This window comes from Nyctereutes procyonoides, unplaced genomic scaffold (assembly GCF_905146905.1).
Source record: "Nyctereutes procyonoides isolate TBG_1078 unplaced genomic scaffold, NYPRO_anot_genome, whole genome shotgun sequence".
Classification (NCBI taxonomy): domain Eukaryota; kingdom Metazoa; phylum Chordata; class Mammalia; order Carnivora; family Canidae; genus Nyctereutes; species Nyctereutes procyonoides.
This window is the reverse complement of record NW_026575052.1, coordinates 63,787,595-63,802,132: the sequence shown is the minus strand read 5'-3', so window position 1 is coordinate 63,802,132 and position 14,538 is coordinate 63,787,595.

Below are 14,538 nucleotides of genomic sequence, written 5' to 3'. Positions count from 1 at the left end.
TTCTGTGTCAGAGGCTAATGCTACACCATTCAGAGGCTTCTCGTGATTTCAGTAATGTACAATAACAACTATGAAGGGTACCCTAGGAAAGGGAAACATTTAATGGATGGGTGTGACTGAACAGCTAGAAGTGTAGTTGCAGCTCCCACCTTAATGACACAGGACGTTGGAGGATTCGGGTTGGCAATAGGGCACAGTTGCTTCTCTGGGTCTTTTCCTTTCATGGGAACTAAGGGGTCACTGTGTTCTCACCGAGAGGGCTGCCCTGATGGACTTCTGTTTCTGCTCTGGCTCAGCAAGGCTGATGTAAAATTTCCTTTGTGAGCATTTGCCCGTCTGGCTGTGTGCCTGGCACCTTTTAGATGAATTTTGATCAAGCATGACTCCAGTGTGTATAGTAATCATGGAAAATTTCAGCTTTCCTATCCAAGGAGAAACTGACAAAAGGGACAAACAGCCCTTGGCTTTTTCCAAGCCATAGAAGCAGAACCAGACCAAGGACTCAAGAGCCAGGGCACATTTGGCGGAGGCCCATTGCTAGCCTGGCCATCATTATAAACACAGAGGCATCAGATCAGTTCGTTTGGTTACTTACACAGTTAACTTGTCTGGTGAGTTCAACAAGTGTTTGTGGAGACTGCCCTCTCTGCTGGGCACTGAGATATAGGGCTTCAAGTCTCGCCTTGTTGGTTTTATGCACTCAACCCCAATAGCTGTATTTCCAGCCATTTTCTCTGTGCCCGCATTCTTTTCATGCCTGCCCTGCTCTAAGTGGGTTCACAGGGTGGAGTTCTCTCCAACCATTTGGAAAGCCTTGAAGAAAATGTTTTACTTTCTTTTTTTTTTTTTTTTTTTTTTTTTCATCTTTTTTTTTTTAATTTTTATTTATTTATGATAGTCACATAGAATGAGAGAGAGAAGCAGAGACACAGGCAGAAGGAGAAGCAGGCTCCATGCACTGGGAGCCCGACGTGGGATTCGATCCCGGATCTCCAGGATCGCGCCCTGAGCCAAAGGCAGGCGCCAAACCGCTGCGCCACCCAGGGATCCCAACTTTCTTCAGGTAACTATGACTTTCTCTGCTCCATACCAAGCTACACCCCATTGATTGGATTCGGGGTTCACCTGGTCCAGCTGCCGTTTTTGATTTGAGTGTATTCAGCATCACATTATCTGAATTGTCCTTTTCTAACAACTGAACACAAAGTGTCTGGTAAGCATGCTTGCCGGATACTCAACAATAACACCAGCTAACATTTATTAAGTACTTGCAACGCATTAGGCGCTATGCTAAGTGCTTTCGTGAGTTTCTTATTTAATCCTCTTAACAGCCCTCTGGGGTCTATATTATCCCCACTTTGCAAATAAGGAAACTCAGCCTTAAAAAGTTAATTCATCCCAACAGAGGCCCAGTTGAGTCCAATGCTCTATACTCTTAGCCATCTCAGCAACTCTTTAAAGACTGGTATAGGGCAGCCCGGGTGGCTCAGCAGTTTAGTGCCACCTTCAGCCCAGGGCATGTTCCTGGAGTCCTGGGATGGAGTCCCGCATCGGGCTCCCTGCATGGAGCCTGCTTCTGCCTGTGTCTCTGCCTCTCTCCGTGTCTCTCATAAGTAAATAAAATCTTTAAAAACAAAACAAAAGGGATCCCTGGGTGGCGCAGCGGTTTGGCGCCTGCCTTTGGCCCAGGGCGCGATCCTGGAGACCCGGGATCGAATCCCACGTCGGGCTCCCGGTGCATGGAGCCTGCTTCTCCCTCTGCCTGTGTCTCTGCCTCTCTCTCTCTCTCTATTATAAATAAAAATTAAAAAAAAAACAAAACACAAGTATATCTTCTGGACAGAGTTGAGAATTTCTTTCTTTTTTTAAATTTTTTTTTATTTATGATAGTCACACAGAGAGAGAGAGGCAGAGACATAGGCAGAGGGAGAAGCAGGCTCCATGCACCAGGAGCCCAATGTGGGATTCGATCCCGGGTCTCCAGGATCGCGCCCTGGGCCAAAGGCAGGCGCTAAACCGCTGCGCCACCCAGGGATCCCCAGAGTTGAGAATTTCTGAGCAGTACCACACGCGGAGAGGGTAGATTCTATTTGCCTCTGATTTGAGGACGTTTATCAGCAGGGATCTTAGATCTGGTGCCTTTTAGAAAGGCTAACCATCCTGGTTTCCTGTAAAGAGGGCACACTGGGGTGGGGCGAGTTCCTGGAATTGGCCCTAGGCATATAAAGTCATTGAGATGATTGAGATGAAGTAAAGAAATGAGTCTTTACTTTTTTCCTCAAGATTGGTGAAACTTAGTATCTTTGTTTTTAATCTGCTTCGCTCTAGGATACTAGGTTGAATTCCTGCAGCATCTAAGACAAAAATGAACGCCCCCAGAACTGGCTCTTTTTTCCAACTGTATGACTCCTGTTTATGCTGTCACCTTCCATCTTGGCTTTCAGCTTCAAAGTCATGTTTCATTGCTATTTTCCGCTTAAACTCTACATTGGGTTTCTTTGCAATATTTCTTGTATCAATTCCAACTTTTCCAGTTCTGTTGTCACATTTCCAGGTTAGTTGATTATTCCCCCATGCTCAAACTATTTTAATAGTTTCCTATCTGGTCTTTCTGCATCTAGACCTTACCTGCTCTTACCCACTCTACATATCACTGTCAGACCTATTCAGCTATTATACATGGGTTTGAAGGTCCAAGTCAAATTCTGTACTTTTAATGAAGTGATAGAATACCTACAGAGAAGGAATTACTCTAATACCTCTCTTATGGCCCATAATTTACAATTATGTGTGGATATGTCTTATCTCTGCCAATTGTTTATCCAATATTCATCTTCTCTTCTTTAGCCACAGGATTCTGATTTTGTTGGGTGCAGTGTAAGCCCAGCTATAAAAGTACGTTTTCGAGCCTCCCTTAACAGATAGGTCTGACCAATGGGATATAAGCCAAGTTGTCAGGAGATACCTTAATGTGGTTCCCCCAGAGGTAGATCCTGGGACAAGGATTCTAGTATAGCTTGTTTGGAGGAGATCCCAGGATGCACATGTGGTAAGGAGGGGAAGTGAGACAGCATAAGACAGGCAGTCGATCAAGGGTTGATTATTAAGAAAATAATCACTTTTAGTGCCTGGAGTTTCATCCTACCAGGGAACTATGGGATATACCTTAGGTACTGGCAGTTTCAAGTTGGGACAGTGTGTAAGATGGCAAGAACAAGGGAATGTGGCTGAGATTTATTTTTAATAGACTTCATTTTTTTCTAGACTGGTTTTAGGTTCACGCAAAATTGAACAAAAGGGGAGATCCCTGGATGGCTCAGCAGTTTAGTGCCTGCCTTCGGCCCAGGGCATGGTCCTGGAGTCCCGGGATCTAGTCCCACATCAGGTTCCCTGCATGGAGCCTGCTTCTCTCTCTGCCTCTCTCTGTGTATGTGTGTGTGTGTCTCTCATGAATAAATAGATAAAATCTTAAAAAAAAATTGAACAAAAGGTAGAGATTTCCTATATGCCCCTTCCCTCCCCCGCCCCCACTGCCCCACATGCATAGCCTTCCCCATTATCCACATCCCCCACCAGAGGGGAACATTTGTTGTAATTGATAGACCCACATAGACCCACCATTATCACTGAAACTCCATGGTTTACGTTAGGGTTCACTCTTGGTGTTGTACATTCTATGGTTTGGACAAATGTATAAGGACATGTATCCATCATACAGAGTATTTTCACTGTCCTAAATATCCTCTGTGCTTTGCCTATTCATCCCTCCCTGCTCCCCTACCCCTGGCAACCACTAATGCATTTACTGTCTCCATAGTTTTGCTTTTTCCAGGATGTCATCTAGTTGAAATCATACAATATGTAGCCTTTTCAAACTGATTTCTTTCACTTAGTAATATACATTTAAGATTCCTTCTTGTCTTTTTATGGCTTGATAGCTCATTTCTTTTTAGTGCTGAATAATATTTCATGTCTGGATGGATCATAGTTTATTCATCAACTGAAGGATATCTTTTTTGTTTTATAAGATTTTATTTATTCATTCATGAAAGACACACACACAGAGAGAGAGGCAGAGACACAGCAGAGGGAGAAGCAGGCTCCATGCAGGAAGCCTGATGTGGGACTCGATCCCCAGACTCCAGGATCACACCCTGAGCCAAAGGCAGATGCTCAACCGCTGAGCCACCCAGGCGTCCCAACTGAAGGATATCTTAATTGTTTTCAAGTTATAGCAGTTATGAAAAAAACGCAACAGATATGTGTGTGCAGGTTTTTGTGTGGATAAAGTTGGTGGATAATGTTTCACCTCCTTTGGGTAAACACCAAAGAGTGCAATTGCTGGGCCCTATGGTAAGAGTATGATGTTTTCCATAGTGGCTGAGCCACTTTGCTTTCCCACCAGCAATGAGTAAGACTTATTGTTGGTCTGCATCCTCACTAGCATGTGGTGGTGTCAGTGTTCTGAATTTTGGTTACTCTATAGGTGTGTAGTGGTATCTCGTTGTTTTATGGCTTTTTAAAAATAACATTTAATTTTTACTAGGAACATATTTGCTTGCTACAAATTTAGTCATATGATAAAGTGGAAAAAAGTTAATGATTTAATGTTAAGCAAAAAAAGTAGGATATGAAATTATTTACTATAATTACAACTACAAAACACAAAAACTGATGCATAGCTTTACAAAATGGAGAAAAAAAAAATCCAGAATGCCCATAGTAGTTATTTACTCTCACAGTCCTAGCTCCTAGTGCGATAGCGTGCAATAAATATTTGTTAAGTATTGGTGTTAAGGACCAATTAATCCATTTTCCAAAATTGCTGTAATAAGATGCTGTAATTTCCATAATGAAAACGTGGGGGCAGCCTGGGTGGCTCAGCGGTTTAGCGCTGCCTTCAGCCCAGGACCTGATCCTGGACACCTGGGATCAAGTGCTGCATCGGGCTCCCTGCATGGAGCCTGCTTCTCCCTCTGCCTGTCTCTGACTCTCTCTCTCTCTGTGTCTCTCATGAATACATAAATAAAATCTTGAAAAGAAAAAAAAAAAGAAAAAATGGAGCTATATATAAATAAGACTGATTTCACACCCCTCAAGCAATAACATGAGGAGGGGGATTTATATTTTTCATAGAAAGCCATCAAATGCTGTAATACTACTGTGGGGCTTTTAGAAATCTCCCTCAAGAGAGAACACTCTTCCCCTCCTAACCATCTGGAACATTGGCAGGATATCATGGTGACCATTTGGATCACAGGGTGACTTTGAGGATGAAACTCTTATCCAAGGATAGTGGGGGCAAGACACAGGAAAAACTGGGTCTTGGTGACCATGGGGCTCCATACCAACTCTGCACTGCCTCCGTGCAGACTTCTTTTATGTGTAAGAACAAAAAATATATATACAACTTTCTATCTTATTTACACTACTGTTATGTGTGTTGCTGTCATCTGTAGCCAACCCTCATACTTGCATGTGTTTCTCTTACAAGACCAGGAAGCTTCTTGAGGGGAGGAGTATATGTGCTCATTTTTGTCTGCCACAGAGCATGCCACATAGTGCACATCGAACCGAATCCTCAGTAAATCTTTGTGAAAAGAGGAGTTGAATTCAATACATACGGAGAACTGAGTGTAGAGCAGCTGGGTTGGAAGATGTTGGCATCTGAAGATAAATAAAGCCTTGTTTCTGCTCTCAAGGAATTGATAATAAAATTACTGTGTGTGCTCCTGTGTGTGCATGCTGTTGCTGTTTGCAACTGACACACCTGGGTAGAAAGAGAAGGGGGGGGTGTTAGCCCTCTGACTGTCTGAATAAAGAAAGACAAGATGCCCATTCACTTCTTGTCCTCTCCCAGCATCCTCGGCTCTTTGGTGCCTGCTGGAAAAGCCAGGCCTTGCCTGGTGTTACCATGACGTCTGAGCTTTGAGAGCTGTTTCCTTTCTTCCTAAGCCTAAGAAAGATTATTCTAGTGATATCTGAATAGCTTGAGTTAGCTGTGTATGAGCACAGAGGAAGTGGTTCCCTAGCAACAGGAGCCTCTGAAAGCCTCTGAGCACTCAGTGCTTCTCCCTTCTTTTTGTTTTCTCTCCTCCATGTTGCCTGTCAGCAAACGGCTGGAGTGATTGCACCTGCTCTGAATTAGGGCCAGTTGGTTAAACTCTAGCAGTTCAGTTTTCTAAGTCAGGAGCACTGTTCCTCTTTTGGTCAAGTTTCCTCGTGAGGTCTGGGGCCTGTTTTGCTCCTGCTCAGACCATAATTACTTCAGATCATACTTCCTTTTTTGCTGTTCAGATCTTGACCAGAAATGGAAAATATTGAGGCTCCTGAAGAAAACGTGAACTGAGGTGTTTTTTGTCGGAAAAAAAATACTCATTTCTGAACATTTTTTTCAAATGTGCTAAATCTCTTAAGAAAAAGTTTAGTAGGGTTTTTTTTTTGCTAAAGGGTTTATTCTCACTTTGTTTTCCCACAGAAGGCTAAACAAATTCTTCATTCCTTATACATGTCAGCATCTCGATATTGTAGTTGAGTCTGCAAGAATGAGAGAGGCAATGATAAAGTATCTTCTTATGACATTGCCTCAGTCTAGCAAAATACTAGGTTCTAGAAAACAGATCTCCTTACTGGGGCCACTGATCCTTTTCTTTTTCCAGCTCCAGGGTCATATTTGAGAAAGTAAATCTGCAGAGACCATACCACATAGTGCTAGTGTGGAGTCAGAATTACAGTGGAAACGCCTTGTTTCATCTTCAAACAGCAATCGGGACAAGCATCGTGATCTTCTAGGAGGTGGTTATACAGCCTTACTTACCAATTGGCTGGTATCAATTGGCAGCATTGAATATCTGGCCACGACTGCTAGTGATGAATGACAGCATGAGCCTAATTATAATTGAACCTAACAGCTCCTAAAAGGCTTGTCATCTACGCCTATTAAAATAGTTTCATTCACTCATTTGTTTAACCAACAAATATTTGTAATCAATTGTCTCCTGTGTGTGTCAAGAGACTATGCTGTGTCTTGTGGGAAGGACATGAACGACACTGTCTGCAACCATAGGTCTCAATCTAACAGAGGAAGTAAGATATGTACCCACACAACTATCAAGCAAGATTGTAGCCTAAACAAGGATAATCCATGCAATTCTAGACATTCTCTTTAATTGACTCTTTCTGTGAGAAGGCAGTGGTAGAGGTAGGGTGAACCCACCCTTCTGAGTAATCAAGTAGAGTATAAGGAAGGGGAGATGAGAAGGTATATGTGTTCTGTAGATAAACAGGATTTGGTCTCCAAGACTATTCACCTAGGTCTCTTTATTCCCCTTACACTTATTAAAACTACAAAATGAAACAGCAAAATCCCCTTGTGTTGTGATAGTCTGTTTCCATCCAAATGGTCTATTTTTAATCAATGTTAAGAGCTTGACATGTGTCAGCCAAAGTGACATAAAACAGAAACCAGGGAGAGAGTTTATCTAAGATCTGGGAAAAATAAAAAATAAACCCTAGCTTAGGGGAAATTTGAATTGCCACTGTTTATCTTGTTTTCCTCCCAGGCTTTATTTTCCACTAGTAATTGAGAAAGGAAGAAAAATACATCTCAGTAGTCAAACCCTCTGGGAGCCAAGCTCTCTTGTTAATAGCCATATCCCCTTGATAAGCTGAGGAGTCTGTCCAGAGTAGTATGCATGGTCATGGCCATGGTCATGGTTAGTCAGAAAAAAAAAAAGTGAGTTATAAATCACTGGAGATGTGGAGGAGGGGAAGAAAGCCCCCAGATCAGACAGACATGGTGTGTTCTTTCTCAGGCTGGCTTAGACTAAAGGAGGGTGAAAATCTAAAAGCCATTCCTCATATATCCAGGTGATAAGCCTTTGGGGACCATTTTAGACTTATTGAATCAAGCCACTGCCTTCTGTGGAGCTGGCACCTACTGAAGATTTATGAAGTAGAGAATGTGAGACAGACTATAAAAGAGTCTTTTGTAGCCAAATAAGTGATTTGTACCCTAGAACAGAAAGGACACTGAGGTGCCAGCCATGACAAGTAGTGAGCTCCCCAAGGGTATGTCCTGAATCATGAAGCTAGAGTTCTGATGTTGTTAAGTGACTCCTAGGGCACAGCTCTTCCTCCTCACCACGCTCAGGATTTTCAATTTCTTATTTATTTATTTATTTGTTTGTTTATTTATTCATTCATTCATTCATTCATTCATTCATTCATTCATTTATTTATTTATGATAGACACAGAGAGAGAGAGAGGCAGAGACGAAGGAGGAGGGAGGAGCAGGCTCCATGCTGGGAGCCCGTCATGGGACTCGATCCCGGGACTCCAGGATTGCACCCTGGGCCAAAGGCAGGCGCCAAACCATTGAGCCACCCAGGGATCCCCAGGATTTTCAATTTCGAACCTAATTGCTTACAGGAAAATCGTGGCTGATTATTAGTTTTAGGATGTTGCAAACAGATGTTTCCTGTGGCACTGCGTGAGCATATACCAGACTCTGTTAGTCATGGTTCTCTGAGAAACAGAATCAGTTTATATATATATATATATATATATATATATATATATATATATATACACACACACGTATATAATATATATGTATATATTGTATATATAATATAATCAAGTATATATGTGTATATATATATATATATATGTTTATGCCTGTATCTTTAGAGAGAGAGAGAGACAGATTTATTAAAAGGAGATGGCTCATGTGATTTTGGAGGTAAGACCTAAGATTGGAAGATCTGTGGAGTAAGACAGCAAACCAAAGACCAGAAGAGCCAATGGTTTAGTTTCAGTCCAAAGGCCAGCAGGCTAGAGACCCATAAAGAATTGAAGTTCCTGTTTGAGTCCAAAGGCAGAAAAAAAATTCTCTCTTATTCCAGGGGAGGGTCAGACTTTTTGGTCTATTAGAACCTTCAACTGATTAGACAAGGCCCACCCACATTAATAGGGCAATCTGCTTTGCTCTGTCTACTGATTTAAATGTTAATCTCGTTTAAAAACAGCCTCACGAAAAAATAATAAAATAAAATAAAATAAAAACAGCCTCACGGATTGTTCAATCACTATATTGTATGCTTGAAGCTAATATAACACTGTAGTTTAACCACAATGGAATTTTAAGTAAAATAAAATACTGAAAAAAAAAAAACCCTCATTCTCACAGAAACACCCAGAATAGCATTTAACCAAATATCTGGGCACCCTGTGGTCCAGTTGAGTTGACACATAATTAACCATTGCACAAACTTTGCCTCGTATGCTCAAAGTAAGGAAATTAATGTTTATTGAGTACCTATGAGACAGATGCTCTACATTTATTCCTTTTTATAAGTAAGGGGTAATTTATTGCCAGCTTCACATAGCTGGTCTTGAAAATGATGAGAGAGAAGTATATAAGAAAGACCTCTCCTATCTGTCAAAGAGAAAGGTTTTTGTATTTTGGTTTTGCATTTTATAGTAAACGCAGTCATACCAATGCCTGCATATGGAAACATTCCTCATGATACTTTCACAATTCTTTTATTGGATCTGTCATTAAATACCTTGACAAAGTGGGACAGATAAAATTTTCACTGTACAGGTAAAGAAACTGAGTCACAGAGAAAGTAAATGACTTGCTTAAGGACCCTTGGCAAATGTGAAGCAAAACCAAGATGACACTCTCACATTTTCTGGCTTCTAGCAGAGAAGAAAACATCAGCCATGTTCGCAGTATTTATATCTGCTAATGTATATGGTGCTGATGGGCCTTCGAGGTGGCAGCCAGAGTAAGTGGCACAGGTCATGATTCCAGATCAGACAAGCTGGATTCCAAACCAGATCCAAGCTCAACCTCTGGTTTGTTGTTTGACTTTGGAAAATTTCCTATGGTGTAAAATGGAGAAAGCTAGGAATATCTCATTGGCTAGGTATGAGGATAACACAAAGTAATACCTGGAGTGCACAATGCCAGGTACACAGGAAAGAATTCAACAGAGAGTTAAATGAGAATATAGTAAGCATGCAATAAATGTTAGCCATCGTTATTACTATTGTTGTATCATCATAGATTCCCAATATAAGTTAGCTTCTCCCTTCGCAGCTCTGTTTTTGCAATAACGGGAGTAGGCAGAGAGAGAGAGAGAATAAGAGGACCAAGAAGAGGAGGAAATATTCTTCCTACTTATACTTGATCTCTCCTTGTTGCAGCATTAGGTAATTTTCAAGTAAGAAATATGACAACAGCTTCAAAAAAAATCTTACATTGGACAGCTGTTTTCTTATGTCTTTGCCCAAAGTGCCTTTGAATTGCCCTCTAGAATGATTTCCTGGCTGCCTGCAATGTCTGCTGAGGTCCTGTACCCAAAAGTCAGTCATCTGAAACCGGCTTAATGTGGCTTTGCATCTATTTGTCTAACCCACACATAGGGCTCAGCAGAGCACCTAACATTTTACCAAACCATTACTGGCTTCAATTAGTTAGGAATCTCATGCCATGGAGGATCACAAACTCCAAAAATGTGTCTTATCGGTTTACCTATCAAAATTAATATTATTATATTAATGGTAGTTATTTATAATACATAATCACACACAATCAATATAATATGCAATGATTATATATAGTAACATACTGGATATATATTGTCTATATCTCTTCTTAGGTAGATAAATAACCATGTTGAGACTTTCTAACAACTTGGTTATCTACCTAAAAAGAAACTACAGAGTGTGGTAGAACTTGGTTGATGATCAATCATATTATTTAAGGAAACACATTTGGTTAAAGCCCTTATGCCCTTCTGCTAGAGCTGCTGTAAGAAAAGCGAAGTAGTCTCTTCATTTATGAAGCAAAAGGACCTTCATCCAGTAGGATATTACAGAACCACCATAAATCTTTTGGATCCAAGCCCACTTGGAAGTGTGAGCAAATTATGCTACATAAAGAAAGGGTGAAATCCTTACAGTTGGATCACAACTCCGTTAAAGCAAGTTTTCTATTAAAAAAAAAAAAGTGGGGAAATAATGTCAGAACCAGGCATTTTCCTTGGAGAAAAAACATACACCAATAGATTGTGGAGTATTTTGTCTCCTCTGGCCTTTGGTCTGGGAATCACTAACTAGCCTGTGGCCAAGGGAAGTTTGATGACTTTGCTGATCTGAGTCTCGATCTCTTTGTTATTAAATTAAGGGATTGGAATGCAGCAACTATAAGGCCCTTCCAGCTCTTAAATTCCATAATGCTGGCTAGGAATTATGCAGGATGCTATTCTAGGAAATCCAGCAAGCAACAAGAAAACTCTCAAGTTTTATTTCACTTGAAGGAAAGCACCTCTTTATTATGCAGTATCTGCCACCCAGCCAGGTCATATTGGGCTTATACGAGAGCTCTACTGGCCGTAAATTGGTCAATCATCTGCTTTATTTCCAAGAGAACCAAAGCAGATGAGAACCTTCCCCAGAGATGTGAATCCAAGAAGAATTCACGTAGAATGTGCTAACATGAGCAATGAAGGCAAATGAAAAAGGACTGTTGATTCCTTCCAATCATTCTGGAGAAATCATTGATTTGTACACTCATTCGGTCAATGCTTACTGAAAGGCAGTATAGTATATGGTTAATGGTTTGGGCTCTGGAGTCAGATGCCCTGGCTTCAAGCCCCAGCTCCACTACTTCGTGCCCTGTGGCCTCAAGCAAACTACTGATTTCTCTGTGTCTTCATCTGCAGTCATCCTCTCAAAAGCTCATTGTCAGGGATAAAATGAGTTAATACATGTCAGCTATTGAGAATAGCACCTGACACCTAGAAATCCTTCAATTGGGGATCCCTGGGTGGCTTAGTGGTTTGGCGCCTGCCTTCAGCCCAGGATGTGATCCTGGAGTCTCGGATCCAGTCCCACGTCAGGCTTCTGCATGGAGCCTGCTTCTCCCTCTGCCTGTGTCTCTGCCTCTCTCTCTTTTTCTGTGTCTCTCATGAATAAATAAATAAAATCTTAAAAAAGAAAAAGAAATCCTTCAATCAGGGCAGCCCTCGTGGCTCAGCAGTTTAGTGCCACCTTCAGCCCATGGTGTGATCCTGGAGACCCAGGATCCAGTCCCATGTCGGGCTCCCTGCATGGAGCCTCTTTCTCCTCCTGCCTGTGTCTCTGCCTCTCTCTGTGTGTCTCTCATGAATAAATAAAATATTTTTTAAAAGATTTTATTTATTTATTTGAGAGAGTGACAGAGCAAGCATGAACAAGGTGGTGGGGGGGATGGGCAGAGGGAGAGGGAGAAGCAGACTCCCCTCTGAGCAGGGAGCTGATGCGGGGCTTGATCCCAGGACCCTGGGATCATGACCTGAGCCAAAGGCAGATGCTTAACCACCTGAGCCACCCAGGCGCCCCAAATAAAATATTAAAAAAAAAAAAAAAGGAAAAGAAAGAAATCCTTCAATCAGTACTATGTGTACCATGGCCAAGCTCTATGCTAGATACAAATGAGAACTCAGAGAAATGGACAAGATAACAATAGACAGGTAAGGGAGGAAGGAGGTGGCAGTCGGGGCAAACTGCATGGAGGAAGGGACTCCAGCTGAGTCTCAGTGATGAGATAAGCCTTTCTTTCACAAAGGAGAAAGATCATTCCAGTGCAGTGTCAGCTAATGGAGAAAGACACAAATCTTCCTCTTAGTGGCTAATCCAGACTGGCTGGACTGTAGATGAAAGGAGAAAGCTCACGGAGGTGAAGATGGAAGAGTAGGTGCTGTTATGGAGGGCTCCATGATAGGGGGTATTCAGTGTCAGTGAAGCTGGGATTTTAAGCTATATTCTGTGAGCCTTCTGGTTTGGACCCACTCTGGGAGTGGCTATTTGAAATAGAAAGAAGTCAGGAGTGGGGTTGGGCTTGGATGGAAGGTCTGGTGAATCTTTGAGTTAGGCTGGTGGCAATAAGAAATCTTGTTACTTTTTTGCATCTTTTGTGAATCTTAGCTCCCTATGGCTTTCTACTATGAGATTTCCTGACTCCCTTCCTACTACTTTTTCTGAGCCAGAGATCAGATAGCCTTTCAAATCAGAGTCACAGTCTTTTAAAATGTATTGAACACTTAGTCTCTGGAAGGCACTTTACCAGGCAAAGATACACAGAAGTAGAGCATGGCAGTTCTCAATCCTAAGGTTTCAGATACTGTTTGAGTGCAGAGGAGGAGGAGAGCTTGGGCTCAAGTTAGTTCCAGAAGGCTTCCTGGAGAAAGCTGTCTGTGAGCTGGATGTTTAAAGAGGTAAGATATTGACAGACTGGGCAGACTGGATGGAAGTACCAGCATGAGCCAAGGTAAGGAAATGAGAAAGCAAAAGAAAATACTGTAGGCGTCTAGACATGCAATCATGGGAGCCTATAGTAAGGGGCTGGCGATAGCCATGAAAGGAAGAAGCGGTTGTGGGAAGCGTTGTAAAGACAAATAAAGAGCTCTTGGCCACCAGCTGGGTAAAGGGGTGAGTGAAAGGACATATTGGAAGCTGATTAAGAAATAATCCATCTGAAAGATTGTGTGTGGGGGGTGGGGGGGAAGGAAATAAATTGCCTTGATGTCAAGATAAGACTATCAAGGGAAAAGTATTTCTAAAAGGCAGAGGAAAATATAGATTGGGGTTCTGAGGGAAAGGTTAGCATCTGAGATAAAAGTTTGAGCGTCTTCCCCAGAGAGGTCGTATTTGAATTTTGGGAGTAGATGCATTTTCTGTGGAAAGAATATAAAGAGAAAAGAACATGATGCTTCCAGTTGACTGGAAATCTTTAATGAGTCCTTCCATTTCTAACCACAAGGAGGACTATAACCCTGAAGCCATCTAGCTTAAAAACAAACAAAATTTGAAAAACAACCTAAATATGCTGCATCAAAAATAACAAAGATTTTTTTTGTGCGCGCGCGCACATGTGTGTGTGTGTGTGTGTGTGTGTGTGTGTGTGTGTGACTGGACAGCTAATTGTTAGAGAAAATTGCAGAAAGCCCTAGGAGCCCAGAGCAAAGAGACAATTGAAAATCAGTTAACAATCTTGTAAATTGGTGTGGACTGCCCTGGGGGTGGAGGTCTTGGAAATCTCTGCACTTGGGTTTGATGCCTACATGAGCTGGGGAGGGTAGGGTGTGTTAGTTATGGCTCACTGGGTAACAAATTACACAGACTTGGCTAAAAACAACACACATTTGTTATCTCACAGTGTCTGGGTCAAGAGCCTGGGCTGGTTGGGATGCTGAGATGGCTCAGTTGGCTAACCATCTGACTCTTGGTTTCGGCTCAGGTCATGATCTTAGGGTTGTGGGATTCAGCCCAGCGTTGGGCTCCCTGCTCAGCATGGAGTCTGCATGAGATTGTCTCTTCCTCTCTCTTCCTCTCTCTCTCTCTTCCTCTGTCCCACCCCTCAAATAAACAAATAAATCTTAAACAAACAAACAAAAAAGAATATGAGCTGGTCCTCTGCACAGGGCTTCCAATGGCTGCACTCAAGGTGTCAGCTGGGCTGAGGTCTCCACTGAGGGGCTTCAGGT